This window comes from Peromyscus maniculatus, chromosome X (genome assembly GCF_049852395.1).
Source record: "Peromyscus maniculatus bairdii isolate BWxNUB_F1_BW_parent chromosome X, HU_Pman_BW_mat_3.1, whole genome shotgun sequence".
Lineage (NCBI taxonomy): Eukaryota > Metazoa > Chordata > Mammalia > Rodentia > Cricetidae > Peromyscus > Peromyscus maniculatus.
In genome coordinates, this window is record NC_134875.1 from 3027160 (window position 1) to 3042657 (window position 15498).

A 15498-nucleotide genomic window follows, 5' to 3' on the forward strand; every position below is an offset into this window, starting at 1 on the left:
AAGACCAAGCCGGAGAATAAATTTCAGGGATGGAAGCAATAATACATTGAGACATATATAAAAGAAAAAAAAGACATGACCAATATTTCTAAGAATTCTGGGATATGTGCAATAACACCAAACCTAAGAATCCATAGGACAGAAGAAGAGGTGAACTGAGGCAAAGTCTAAATTCATAGACTGTTTAGTCAATAAAAGTATAGCCAAAAATTTCCCAGAATTAGAGAATCAAAGGTGCAGAGAACTACAAGAGGCATATAGAACCCATACTAGACATGATCAGAGAGCATCTCCATGATATGTCATGGTCCAGATGTCAAATTACAAAGCAACAAAGCAATATTTAAAAACCAGAAGGGGAAAATAACTCACGTATAGAGGCCAATATATCAAAATACCAAAGATCTCACATCAGCAACCTTAACAGCCAGGAAATTACAGAATAATGTAGTTCAATCCCTGGAACCAAAAAACTGCCCACTAAGATTTCTATACCCTGCAGAGTGATTTCTAAAACTGATGGAGAAATAAGAACATTTCAAGGCAAACACAGGTTAAAGTAATTAATTTCAACCAAACCAGAACCATAGAAAATAGTACAGAGGAACAAGACCATCTCATTCATCACAGCACAGAGGAATATATTTCATCTGAGGAGTAGATGAACAGAGGAAACTCTGAGAAGAATCTGTGGTGCCAAACACACACCCAAACACCTAAGAGTGGCTGAAGAGGAAGAAGAGAACTACCAATAATCCAGCCAACCAGAACAACAACCAACAAAACTATAAGCAAGAGCAAGCTCACCTAGATAACAATCTTAAATGGAAATGGCCTCAACTCACCATTTAAAAAATGAATACTAACTGGCCAGATTTAAACAAACAAAACCAAACCAAGATGCAACCTTTTTTTGTCTAGAAGAAACATAATCCATTACCCCTGAAGATGAAAGTCCAAAACTTTATAGTCAAAGGACAGAAATGATCCTACCAAGGGAAGGTAGACTATAAACAAACCTATTCTCATACCTGAAAAAGTAGACTTCAAACCAAAACCAGTCAGAAGAGATAGAGAAAGGCACTACAGATTAACGAAGGGAACAATTCATCAAAAAGATACAATAACTGTCAATGATATATACTAGATATTTGGTATTGTAATTTCATGAAAACAACAACATTAAAGGCACAATATACCACTCTCATCCTTAGACACATCTTTCAAACTAAAAATCAGTGAAGAAACTTCAGAGCTAGATTACACCATATACCAACTGGATTTGATAGGTGCTGTGGGTATCACTCTATATAAATAAAACACTGATGGCCAGTGACCAGACAGGAAGTATAGGCGGGACAAGGAGAGAGGAGAATTGGGGAAACAGGAAGAAGGGGGGAGAGACACTGCAGCCACCGCCAGGACAAGCAGCATGTAAAGATGCGGGTAAGCCACCAGCCATGTGGCAAGGTATAGATTTATAGAAATGGGTTAATTTAAGCTATAAGAACAGTTAGCAAGAAGCCTGCCACGGCCATACAGTTTATAAGTAATATAAGCGTCTCAGTGATTATTTAATAAGTGGATTATGGGACTTCGGGGCTTGGTGGAACCTGGAGAGAAGCCTTCCAACAACAAATGGTGCCCAATGGCTCGAGTTTCCACCTTAAACCTAAAATATTTAATAACCAATTCTAAACAGAGCCAAAACCAGGTTCCTGCTTCATGTTTCATATGGGCAGCTAGACACCACAAAACGCGGGTTTAAACTACTGGCGGGTTCCTGGCGTTTGCGTTTGATCGGCAGTATGGTGGTAATGAGGTGTCTGCCAGCGGCACATTACACTGTTTAGTCTTTACTAGTATTTAAAAAAAAAAAGAGGTTTCTGGGCTACACGCTGCTTTGATAAAAGCTTAGACTCACTATTTCTGAGACTTGATGACTCCCAGAGCTGGAGAAAACATACCACCACCATGTTGAAAAGCTGAAGGGGGCAACAGCACGTTTCAGGCTTAGAAGGCTACAGTTTAAAGGAATAGGTTCGCAATAAGACTGATTCAGATGAAATAGTTTACAATCTGTGTAAAATATATGTAGGCTTGAAAGAGAAAAAAAAGATAAATTAATATAAAAAAGCCACGTAAAGATGAATATTACACAGAGAATCTGGATTGTGTTGTCTTTGGGATTATTTAACTGCAAAAAAAAATTTGATCGAAAAAGATGTTGAATTAAACCAATATGTATATTTTAAAGGTACCTTGACTTCAAAATTTGGAAGTAAGGTTATGTTGCTTTGGAAAAGAGGTTCTGCTTTTGTTTCCACAGAAAGCCAGAGGCTATGGATTTCTTCCAGATTAAGATACATCAGGTTTCACCAGCCAAGACCCCCTGAAAGGTCTCCGATGACACCTTGGCCCAGATAATCTAACATCCAGAGCGGTTTCAAGGCAACTGGCTCACACAATACAGCCTCACGGACTACCCCACAGGCCTAAAATTTTCTTTGCGTCCCCATAAGATACAGTGCCCCCCTCCAGCAGGAAGTAGTAAGAGATGCTACGCCCAAATTTCCAAATATACCAAGCTGGCTTTAGAGGTGGAACTGGCTCACTCCCCATCTAAACCCAGACATATTGCTTAAAAAAATGGTTAAGAGATTCTTGTGTCCCAAATCAGAAGAGCCCTCTGGTGTGGGACAGAGAAAAACCAATATTTTTATTTAAAACAGGTTGATTATAAATGCGATCTCTTTCTAAAAAAGAAAAGGGCATATTATAGAGATATTTAGGATATAGAGATGATAAGATAAAATGGTAGATTAGTGAACCTACTTTTAAAGAACAACTTGTTTAAAATGTTTTACATTGGTATAGATTTTAGTTTATGTTTCAAATGTTTTACATTGGTATAAATTTTAGTTTATTGATACAAACTTAAAGTTAATTCTGTTATACTGTATATATATTTCTATTCTTGTTTGAGGTATTATGTTTATGTAGCTCATTTAAAATTGTAATTAAGAAATAGATTAATAATTAGTCATCTATGATAATCATATTTATAGCCATGTTAGATAAGTCTTCTAGGTATACATAGATATATTTCAGGTAGATAGGTAGTTTTCAAACACTTCAAAGACCTACAGAATATGGCATTTAAAATGTTTTAAAACTTTAGACGTTCTGGACAGTGAGACATGTCTGCTCCTGACAGCACTGGATTTATTTTGGAGAGGAAGATGGACATCGAAGACGCTCCATGTGGAGTTTATCTTCACCTTGGCAAAGATAGCCATTCAGGCAAGAAACTGTTCTTGCCTGGACTGCTTGATCGACTGGACATACAAGACCCATGGAAGGATGACCACTGAACTTTGCTTGACAAGATGGCCCTTCAGGTTCCTGCTTCGCAGAGAAAACTGCCAGACATTCTACAGGACACTGAAAAAAAATGACGGAGAGACTCTAGCCCTGTGAACTAGAAACAGATATCCTAACTTTACAAAGGAACATTAGATGACTGTCCAGGCTGTCAGCTGTCTCTGACTACCCTGCAAGACTCCCAAAATTTACATACCTCCTTCTCCCATTTCTCAGGTAATATTATATCCTTCTGAGGTCTTTGATGTGGTTGAAGACTAGATAGTTGTAATTTCCTCAGTTATGATAAAAGATAAGTTAGATATAAAACCTTAAACTCACAAATATAACACACATAAGACATCTTCTTTAATATTCTAACTGTAATTCTTGCATGATAATTGTTTTGTTATAAGTAATTTTACCATGTTAAAGTTAAAACCTTCCTTTTTAAAAAAAAAAAAAGAAAGAAAAAGGGGAAGTGCTGTGGATATCACTCTATATAAATAAAACACTGATGGCCAGTGACCAGACAGGAAGTATAGGTGGGACAAGGAGAGAGGAGAATTGGGGAAACAGGAAGAAGAAGGGAGAGACACTGCAGCCACCGCCAGGACAAGCAGCATGTAAAGACGCCGGTAAGCCACCAGCCATGTGGCAAGGTATAGATTTATAGAAATGGGTTAATTTAAGCTATAAGAACAGTTAGCAAGAAGCCTGCCACGGCCATACAGTTTATAAGTAATATAAGCGTCTGAGTGATTATTTTATACGTGGATTGTGGGACTGCAGGGCTTGGTGGAACCTGGAGAGAAGCCCTCCAGCAACAGATAGGTAGTTACAGAATATTCCATCAAATATGAATAGGGGATACACAAAACCAGACATGACTGGATATGCCTATAAGCCTAGAACTTAGAGAAAGGAACAGGAGGATTGATGGCCTTCAGCCCAGCTGAAAAGAAGAACAAGCTCTAGGTTCAATGTGACGCACTATCTCAATAGAAACTATTAATGGTATAATTGCTTATGCTAAAAAAAAAACCTCAAAAATTCTCAAATAAATAAGCTCATGATGAACATAAAGGTTCTAGAAAATACAAAACAAAATGCAGTAGACAGCAAGAAGCAATAAAGATCAGGGCAGAGGTAAATGAACTAGAGACTTAAATGAACTAGGGAGGAAAAGATTAATTAACAGAATCGATGAAAGCATCGATCCTTCAGAACAATAAACACAATTTCAAACTAACCAAAAGAAAGTGATAACCAGAATTCATAAAATTAGAGGTGGATTAGGAATTGTAACAACAGAGTCCAAGCAATACCCCCAAAGAGTCTAAGTCCTACCTCAGAGATTCTCATACAGTCATGCTTACTACTACACCCCAGCTAAGGAAACCCAGTACCAGTTGAGTGGATAAAGAAAATATGAAGAGGCACAAGAAATTTATTCAGCTGAAATGAAAAATAAAGTAATGACATTTTCAGGAAAATTAATGGAACAGAAACTTACTATATTAAGCAAAACATCTCAGAAAGACAAATAATTCATGTTTTCTCCCCTATGGACATCCCAGAACTTACTTTTTCATGTAGGTGAGTGCAGGAAGCAAAAAGTATGGAGCAAGAAATGAGATAGTGAGTTGTTTGGCTTTTTTTTCTTTTTGCTTAATTCATAGGAAAAGTATGCATTATCAATGTAATAAAGTAAGTTCAGCTAAAAATCTATTTGGCAAACTAATGAGTAAATGTCTTTAAAACACAAGTAGTTTCCCATTTACTGAGCTTCCTCAGGGAGGCCTGGAGTGAACAGCATTATGGGGTGAAGTAAAAATGGACAAAGTGGTTGGAATGTATTCAAGGGTCCTCTGCACTAAGTCCTATGTCTACTGAGCATCTAGTGTGTGCCTAGATGAGTACTTTAGCGGAGGCATCTCTACTCCTTGGATGAAAGTCATTTGGTTAGGAAAAAAAATTAGTTCAAATAGATTCCAAAAAGAGCACCTACATGCTGAACATAGCAGGGTGGGCCAATCTCTCAGTGGCAAAGAACTGGTTTAGTTGCCAGTCACTGCATACCAGAGGGCTCCTATCCCCAGTCCTTGCCAGCTCCTGCTCCCTGTCTGTTGGAGCCCACCAAGGTTTCCTAGTGGCTTTACCCAGCAGGACTGCATAAGAGGATGATTGGAACACAGGCCTGGGTACCAGGTGTTTGGAAGGGTCTACACTTGGCTGTATCTAGCAAGGGGGGGTCTATTGCTCCTCCCCTTGGCATTGTTATAAAAAGTCCTTTTGAATAAAGTTCTGGGCTGGTAGATAAGGATCCAGGCCCACCTGAGGCTATCCTGTGTTTCTATGTGTTCCTCTCCCCCCTCTGTATTTCTATTTATGTTTCTTATCCCTCACTCCTCAAGAGTCCCTGGGGTAAATAAATGTGGGAGCTGGTCTCCCACACCTGTCTGTTCAGCAAATATTTTCAAGGAAATTACTACAATAATTTGAAAATTAGAGCCCCAAGTACACAGTCAAGTGGTCATATGTTTTGATTTTGGTTGTGGGAATTGAACTCAGGGCTTACATGTGCTAGGCATGTACTCAACCACTGACCTATATCTCCAGGTCAAATCACTGTTTAAGTAGAAGCCACATGGCCTGCCAAAGTCATCAAAGGGATAGGTCCTGAGCATGGGTGCTTATGCTGAAAGAGTAAGAGGTGCTTTATAGTTCAGGCAGTCTTTAAAAGAGGGTGACACTTTCACAGGATGCTTCACACCTTTGGCCCATGACACTACATGCCCTACAACAGCAGAGAAAGACCCTGGTGTAGCTGAAGTTTTCCTGTGTCCGCCCAGCTCCTGCAGTCACTCAGACCCAAGTAAACACACAGAGACTTATATTGCTTACAAACTGTATGGCTGTGGCAGGCTTCTTGCTATCTAGTTCTTATATCTTAAATTAACCCGTTTCTATTAATCTATACATTGACATGTGGCTTGTGGCTTACCTGGCTTACTGGTACTTTACTCTTGCTTCTTATGGCGGTGGCTAGCAGCGTCTCCTGACTCAGCCTTCCTGTTCCCAGAAATCTCCTCTCTGCTTATTTCTCCTATACTCTACTTCCTGCCTGGCTACTGGCCAATAAGCATTTTATTTATCAACCAAATCAGAGCAACACATTCACAGCATACAGAGCGATCGATATCCACAGCATCCTGGAGTTATATTGCTGTGTGCTGAGGGGTCTCCACTCCCATGGCTTTCACACACCTTTCACCTATATTACTGCATATGTCTATACCTGGTCTTTCTGCTTCCTCAGATCTCACATGCTACTATTCCTCTATTCCACTGACATCAGAGTGACCATTCTGGAAACTAGACATAATAGGTGTCTATTTATAGCCCTCTGCAGATAGTCTTTCTAGGGTGCAGTTAAGTTTCTTAACTGGTATTCTAGATCTTTCCTGACCAGGGCCATACTTACTTAACGGTCTAGCCTCATCTTTCATCCTGTCCCATAGATCCCATTCTCCTGGAAATCTGTTTCACTATTCCTTGAGTGAATGGTGCTATTGTATCCCTATATTACTTACCCCAAAAATATTCAACGTCTGAGCACCTACTTTTCCTTTTTCATTTAAAAACAATTACTTAATATATTCCAGAGAACCAGCTCTGAGCGTAGATACAATTTAAGTTATTTAAATTGATTGCTGGATAATATACAATGGGAAACTAAAAAGTATACTTAGCCTGTGGAAAACTGGATAGTGTATCTAATTCTAGCAATTCAAAGGAAACTCTCCAACCTGTAGCCATCCCACTGGGCCAGCAGGGAAGCACTTTGTGGTAAGAAGCACCTAGTTTTATAAACAAACTCCCCAGGAATTGTATAATGTCTAGACCCTCAAAATTACATGTATGCATGAAAAAATTGATAACAATGACAAAAATGCATAAACAAATAGATGAACTGTGGAAATAAACACAAAAACATGAACTCGGCCATATTATGTAAAAGATATACAGTTTTTCTTTGCATAAATTGCTAATATGGCTATAACACAATTTTTATATAAATAAAAGAGACAAAAAGCAATAATGTTAAAAAAAACTAATAGCAACTGGGGTTGCTATTAGGTTCAGTAGGTGCAAGTGCTTGGTGTGCAAGTGTAAGGATCTGAGCTCTGATCCCCAGCACCCACAAAAAAAACCTGAACTTGGCTGTTGTCCTTGCAATTCCAGCATGGGGAAAGGGCAGGAGCCCCAGGAGTACCAGAAGCAGGAAGATTTCAGGTGCTTCTTGGCCAACTGCCTCCCTAAAAAACAGTGAGCTCCAAGTTCAGTGAGAGACACTGTATTAAATGAATAAGGTACAACCAAAGCCCTCCTCTGACCTATGTGTGTGTACAGATACATGCATACACCACACATGTGAATGTGGTACACATAATAAATAATAATAATAATAAATAACCTAGCAAGGGACAATCTGGGCAATCTTGGTACTTGGAATTGCCACCTGTTCTACTGTCAACCCAGAAAATACATCTTAGATAACAGAGCTTCTGAGAGCTTCTAGTGAACTAGCTTTGTTTGAGGCTGACTCTTGAGTCCCAAGCATTTCTACAGGGCCAAAGGGAAGAAAAGTATGCTAGAGTTGAACAAGCCTAGTAACCCACAAGCAGACAGCTATTCTGAGTTCCTATCTTTCCAAAAGACAATAAGGAAAAGCAAACAAACCTGTCCATGGGTGAGTAGAAGACTGAACTTGGTGTCACAGACTAGATAGAGCAGCTAATGTGGTATTACATAGTCAATTTTTTACACTGGATTTCAAATTCAAATGAAAACACTGTTTCATAGGATGGTTAGTAAACACTGAATAGATGTGTGCACTGGCTAGTGCAGATTATGCCTTGGAAACCCAGTTACTTTCATATCTACAAAAGAACCGATTCCTTTAATCCCTTATTCTCTCAAACTCTGTGTCTTCAGTGCATGAGTTTGTTATGCTAAGAGAATTATGTTAAGAGAAACAAGACTGCATTATAGAAACCAAGCCTCATTTAGACCTCAAGGTCTCTTAAATCCTTGTAACAATTGGTACCTCCAACACAGGCAATCAACATTGAGGAAATCTTTCCAGAAGGTGTCAATGACATACAGGAAGTCACCTGTGTCTCCAAAAACCAGGAACAGTTGAAGAGCAGTGACCATAAAAATTTGGTGTTGGCAGAGAATCTGTAGTTTTGGTAACAAAATAAAATAGGAAACTATCAGAGCAACACAGGGCAGAGTACAAAGTCCCCCCTGTAGTAATCTGCCCTGCGTGTGCTACTGCAACTGCAGAAGGTTGTAACCACCACCTGAGACAGAGAGCCTCAGAAAACCCATCAAGTGTTCTCAGTGAGAGCCATTTTAAAGGAAGGGGGGAATTAATTTTAAAAGCTCAGTGGGGCAGTGTCAAGGCACTGGCAGAGTGAACTCAGGCCCCAGAAAAACTCTCTCCTCATCACTGTCAGAGTAGCTGCAAGAAGCTATTTCTTTTTATTTTTAAAGTTTTATGTGTATGGATGTTCTACCTGCATGTATGCCTGTGTATCAAATGTGTGCAGTGCCCTAGGAGACCAGAAGAAGGCATTGGATCCCCTGGGACTGAAGTTACATGTGGGTGTGAGCTGCTATGTGGGTGCTGAGAACTGAACCTGGCTCCTCTGTGAGAGCAGCCAGGGCTCCTAACCACTGAGCCATCTCTGCACTCCCAAGAGGCTAATTTGAAAAGACCCCTGATGAGTTAGTCGGTGGCTTGAAGACATAGAGGAAAAAGATCCTTACTACAGCACACACTCTTGGAACCCACAGGTACTGTCACAGTACTAAATGCTCTAACCTAGCCTCCAGAGTACCTCTAGACTGGGAGTGGGAAGTGTATTTGAGTTGGAACCACATGGTATTCAGGAAAGTACAAATGTGGTCTGAACAGAAGCATGAAGTGAAATCCACACACAGGCTGCAAGCATGTGCCCCTAAACTTTGGAAGGATTGCCTAGTAGTGTGAGCAGCATTCATAGCCCAAGCTATGAAGTATTCCCAGAGATGTGATCCAAATCTTTCTAGGCTTCACAAAGGACCTCCCTGCAACATGACCAACCCTATTCATGAAAAAACCAGCATCTGCCACCAGACCTGCAAAAAAGCCATCCAGTAGCCTGAATGACACCTGCCATCCAGGAAAGGACCTCCTAGAAACCCTGTCTCATTTTTTAATCCTAGAATTCCCTATATTTAAGTCCAGAGGGGCAACAACTATGCAATGGAAGTTTTGCTGGGTCTGTTTGCGTGTGTGTGTGTGTGTGTGTGTGTGTGTGTGTGTGTGTGTGTGTGTGTGTGTGTTTGCATGGTGCATGCATGTGGGCTCTCCTGTGTCATGTTCACTTTTATGTAGGGGTGACAGCACGTGTTTGTGAAGAGTTGAGTGGAGGCCAGAGGTCAGCCTCAGGTATCATTCCTCAGGAGCTTTCTACATCATTTTCTCAAACAGTATCTCTCATTGGCCCTAAAATTCAATGAGAACACAAGGCTAGCTGGCCAGGGAGATCCAGGAACCCACTTGTCTTTGCCTTTTCAAAGCTGGAATCAAAAGTGAAAGCCACCCTGTCTAGCTTTTCACATGGGTGCTGGAGATCAAACTCAAATACTTATGCCTTCAGGCCAAGCGCTTTACACACTGAGGTAAGCACCTCACCCTGGCAATGTGAATTACTAATAAACCTTTGCTGGTTGAAGACTGATTTATATTTCTTAATTTGAAAGTTAGCATAAAACCACTGGAACTAGACATTTCTTGTCCTGAGACAACGTTAAAAGACTAAACAGTGTTGTCGAGTATTATTTTAAGATGTGTTACATTTTTTATGCCATGGAACATTTGTTTAATGATGCAAAGATGTGTTGCATTCCTTTATGTTGCATTTGTTTAACTCTGTGAGGCTGTGTTACTGTGCCTGTCTAAAACACCTGATGATCTAATAAGGAGCTGAGCAGCCGCCAATAGCGAGGCAGGAGAAAGGATAGGCGGGGCTGCCAGGCAGAGAGAATATACAGAAGGAGAAATCTGGGAAGTGAAGACCAAGGGATGAGAAAAGGAGGAGAGGAGGACATCAGGGGCCAGGCACCCAGCTACACAGCAAGCCGCAGACTATGAAGTAAAGAAAGGTATAGAGAAATAGAGAAAGTAAAAGCCCAGAGGCAAATGATAGATGGGATAATTTAAGAAAAGCTAGCTAGAAACAAGCCAAGCTGAGGCCAGGAATTTATAAGTAATAATAAGACTCCGTGTGATTTATTATTTAGGACCTAGGTGGCGGGCTCCCCAAGGATTAAGAGTAAAAAAAAAACAACCAACTACGAAACAGTCTTCTTCCTGGTTTCCTTTTACCCACGGAAAGGATTAACTAGGACCAAAGAGCCACCAAGTATTTCCTTGTGGTATCTGCACATGTCTGAACAGTCTGCACCCCATGACCACACCACGGGAAACAAGCTCTTGAGGAATCTGTTAGCTATATTTGAGCTAACTGATTAGGAAATAGTGGGGCTTCCCATCCCCTCAATTTCATGCATTGGCATGGCTCAGCAAGTTAGATCTTTAAAACCTTTCCAGTGTCAAGCAATGGAATTTTGGAGGAATTCCTGAGGTTCGCAAATGGTTGTTCACTTAAGGAATGTGGGAACTGGCATTCTGCTAGACTTCTAAATTAAAGAACAACAAAAGCCAAGTCAGTGAATGTCCTGTTTCCTCTACAACCTTTAGGCTTACTCTAATTACCATTTCCAAAGGAGCAGCCCTCATCTTAAAATTTGCTCTGCTTCTCAAAATCTACAATAAGTTCCAGTAAGGCTGACAGCTAAAAGTGTAGACACCAACTTGGAGGCCACTATGTTCAATGAAAGGGGCAAGACATGAAAGAACAAATAATTGAAGATGCAACCCAGAGGTCTTATGGTACAACCTGCCCCCCCCAGCCCCCCCCCCCCCCCCCCCCGGCCATGGAGACAGAAAATAGATAGATGACTACTGGGAGGTTCATGTCTAGAGGAGAAAGAGCTCCAGTCTGGGGAAAAGAAGGAAAAAAAAATTCCATAGATGAAGGATGATATTGTTTGCATGACATTGTGAATGCCCTAGGTGCTGATGAACTATACATTTAACTTGCTAAGAAAGTACAACTTTGTTTATATAATTCATTACAACAAAATCCTTTCAGGGGCTGGAGAGATGGCTCAGTACTTAAGAGGACTGGTTACTGTTTCAGAGGACTGACAGTACCCACAAGGAGGCTCACAAACTTCTGTAACTCCAGTTCCAGTGGATCAGACACCACTTCCTTTCTGTTCCTGACCCTTTACTCTTTCTTGCCTCTAACATGGAATGCTCCTGCCCATCATCTCCAAATCTACACATGCAGCCTACATTTCTCCTTCTTTTTCCCTATGCCACTTTCTGCTCAAAATTCTTGGGGGTGAAAGGAAAGCATCTCACAGTTTCCTATTATTTCACAAATTCATGCTCACAGTTTTTTCTCTTTCTCTTCCCTCACAATGAACACACACACACACACACACACACACACACACACACACACACACACACACACATACACACACACACAGAAACAAAACAAAACAAACAAACAAACAAAAAAAACATCTGATGCCTGGGGCTGGGTCAGGATCTCACCATCTCACCTTTATTTAGTCTATCAGAAAAGATTTGGGCACAGTATGTCTCAAAAATATGAAACATGATCAAATGGTAGCAGACAATCCAGGTCAGAAGAAGGCAACATCTTACCTCTCTAAGTAAGAATTTCTTACTCTTTTTCTCTGAGTAAGGAAAGAATTCCAGCTGACCTCCGAACAGACTGTCAGGAGCCCATCAGTCTTGTCCTCTTTCTCTGGGTCATCCATTGAGAAGTTCAGAGTCTTTGAAGGAATTTCTGAGTGGGGGCCAGGAAAGCAGAGACCCTGAGTGACTCTGGCTCTTCCTGCAGCAAGCATACAAGCATATACAACAAAAAATGCCCACACTGATTGGGTAGTCCCATTAGGTGAAGCAGCACCATCATCTGAGTATCCTCTTCAAGGGCACCAGAGTCCAAAATGAGACTAAAGACTCAGCAGTGCATTGGGTAAATGTTAGCCGAAATCAAAGGAGTAATTGAGAGGAAAGGAGGCAGAAACCCTGGCCCAAGGTTACATCTGAACTAGTCCATACCAAGCTCTACAGTAGAAGTACTCCACAGAACACTGTGGAGCTGTGCAGCACAGTGAGGCTACCAGTAAGCCAAGCATGGCTCTAAGGTACTGGACACTCGGCCAGTCTGTGTTGAGATGTGCTATTCAGGCCAGATACATACCAACTTCAAAGAGTTAGTGCGAAAACTTGAACAAAAAACTGTTCTTGATAACATTTTGTATTGATCACATGTTGAAAGAAAACATTTGGATTTGTTAGGTAAAATAAAACACATTTTTAATTCGTTTCATCAGTTTGTTTTTTTACGTGATAGAAAATCTGTTAGATTTTAAAGCTAATTCCCTCCTGGTCGACCCCAACCTGAGAGCTGATTAGCTTTTGTGTGTTATCTTAACGTTTCCCTACCTTCCCATCTGAGGAGTGGTCTCGCATCAAACCCTTGGTCCAGTAATGCACCTGCACAGAGCTCTTTAGGACCAAAGGATTGGGAATTGCGTCGGGGATTTAGCTCAATGGCAAAATACTTGTCAAGCAACTGAGAAGACCTGAGTTCAAATCCCCAGAACTGACAGAAAGCCAGATGCTTAGAAGCATCACTGTTCTCCTCAGGCAAGATGGAAAAGAATCCTTAGAAACTGGGTCAGCAGGGAGAACAAGGAACAGATCCTGTCTCAGACAAGGAGGAAGGTGACTGCCACAAGAACTCCATTCACACACGCACACACGCACACGCGCGCACGCACAAACAGACACACACACACACACACACACACACACGCACGCACGCACGCACGCACGCACGCACGCACGCACACACGCACTCACGCACCCAAGCAGACACGCACGCACACACCCACACACGCACCCAAGCAGGCACACACACACACACACACACACACACACACACACGCACGCACGCACGCACGCACGCACGCACGCAAGCACGCACACAATCCGCATGCGCGGATTTGGGCCTAGGGTCAAGAGGCACTGGCTACAATCCTGGGATGCAGTCTGTGAGTCTCGGAACCACACTCTGGTCTTCTTTATGCCATTCTTGGGCACCTAGGTCTGGTAGTCACTACGACAACCCAGCCAAACAGCTCACCACTGTTTACACATCCTGCCTTAAGATCTGAGTTCTGAAGTTGTCCTGAACTCTGAGGGGCGATCCCCTAGGGTACGGACCCCTACCGCGTGAATGCTCCCCACACAATCCCCATCCTCTCCCATCCATGACCAGAACAGCAGCCACTTCCTCCATTGCCACCTTAGAGGGAACCTTCCCTTGGACCCAGGAGTCGCATTTCCTAGCCTAGCCAGTGGCTCAGTTTCCTGCACAGCGGAAAAAGAACTGTTATTCACCCCTTTAAGGCCCATTAGGTGCTCCGGTGCGTTCTGGGAGTTGTAGTCCGCTGTCCAGGCGCAGGCCCAGATCTACCCATGATCCTCCCCCTTAGGGGCGTGGAGTTGCGCACTCTGGAGACAGTCTCATTAACCAGAGATACTGCCAAGCTATTTTCGGCAGCTTGAGGAGCAACAGGAAGCCCACGGTATGAATGCTGGCTTATTTTTTTTTTTTAAACTCACCACCTCTGTCCCCTACAAGTGATGTGTTCATGGATAGTAGAGGACAGAGTGAGGATACAGGATGTTAACTCCTGCTTCAGCTCTGAGTTGGGTCAGGCACTCCCTGGTCCCAGAGTGGAGCATAGGATCCAAATGGAAATAGTACCTGTCCTCGTAGAGTTTAACGATTACAAACCGATTACAAACCGAGTGAGGGCACTGGCTAGGATGAGAGTAACCTTTGATGCAGCAATATCTGGATTAAGCAGGTCTCGCCTCCACGGAACCTGACTCTCGGTTTCTGGGATAGGGACCAGCTGCACAGAACTCTACATTGCTTTAAGGACCATCATTAATAACACCAGTGGCCCACTATCCATGTCCCCAACCTCCTGAGTAATGCAACACAAACTCAAAGATGGGTAGCTTCTACTTTCCAGGTTGTTTTCAAACTGTGAATGTCTCTCCACATTCATCACTGCCCCCATGCTGTACGTCCAGGGATCTATAAATGGGGTTTAGACCAGTGGTACAATTTTTGCCAAGCATGTGAGAGAACCTGGATTCCAGCCCCACCACTATCAAAAGTGAGGGGCATGTGCCTCATGTGCAAATATGTTCTCAAATTTAGGGTTTCCAGTGAATTTAACTTTCCTGGAGTTTCATATTCTGATTCTACATGCTTGAAACCTGGCGGCTTCCTCCTGTGGACTCCCAGTTCCTTCCACAGCTCCTGTTTCTCATCTTTCCAAAAGAAAAGCATACTCCTCACTCACTGTGTAATATGTATCTTGAAATACTTAAATGCATCAGCTCAGGACTTAAAAATCAAAAAGGCCTACCAGCAATGGGTTCTAGAGTCTTTCAAGATAAAACAAAGCATTTTTAGAAGAAAATACATGTGAGGAAAGAAGGATAGAAATATAAATACACTGAAGCAAAATGTGGATGTGAAATTTCCAAAATAAGAAAGAGCTTAGTTCTATGTTTTAAACAAGAGTATCAAGTTTCCACCCTCTGTCTCTCTGTCTCTGTCTCTGTCTCTCTCTCAGACACACACACACACACACACACACACACACACACACACACACGACACACCACCCATCACATCACATTACTCATTGAGGGACACTTGGATTGATTCCGTGGCTTGGTTATTGTGAATACTATACAAGTGCACATGGGAACATGGCAATTTCAACATGGTGCTGATTGTATATGCTTTGCACATAGACTCAACAGAAGATTGCTGGGTCATATGTTAGTTCTAGTTTTAACTATCTGAGGGATGTTTATAC

General features: G+C 41.8%; 1 long non-coding RNA gene across 1 annotated transcript in view; it reads right to left on the bottom strand.

Moving 5' to 3' along the window:
- The window catches only part of LOC143271038 (uncharacterized), a 28067-nt gene extending 13983 nt beyond the window's left edge, over positions 1-14084 (bottom strand). The window contains exons 1-2 of the long non-coding RNA XR_013048300.1: positions 13994-14084; positions 12224-12368 (exon numbers count right to left, since the gene is read on the bottom strand). This is a non-coding gene — a long non-coding RNA (uncharacterized LOC143271038). The remainder of the gene's footprint in view (positions 1-12223; positions 12369-13993) is intronic.
- Positions 14085-15498: the final 1414 nt, after the last annotated feature.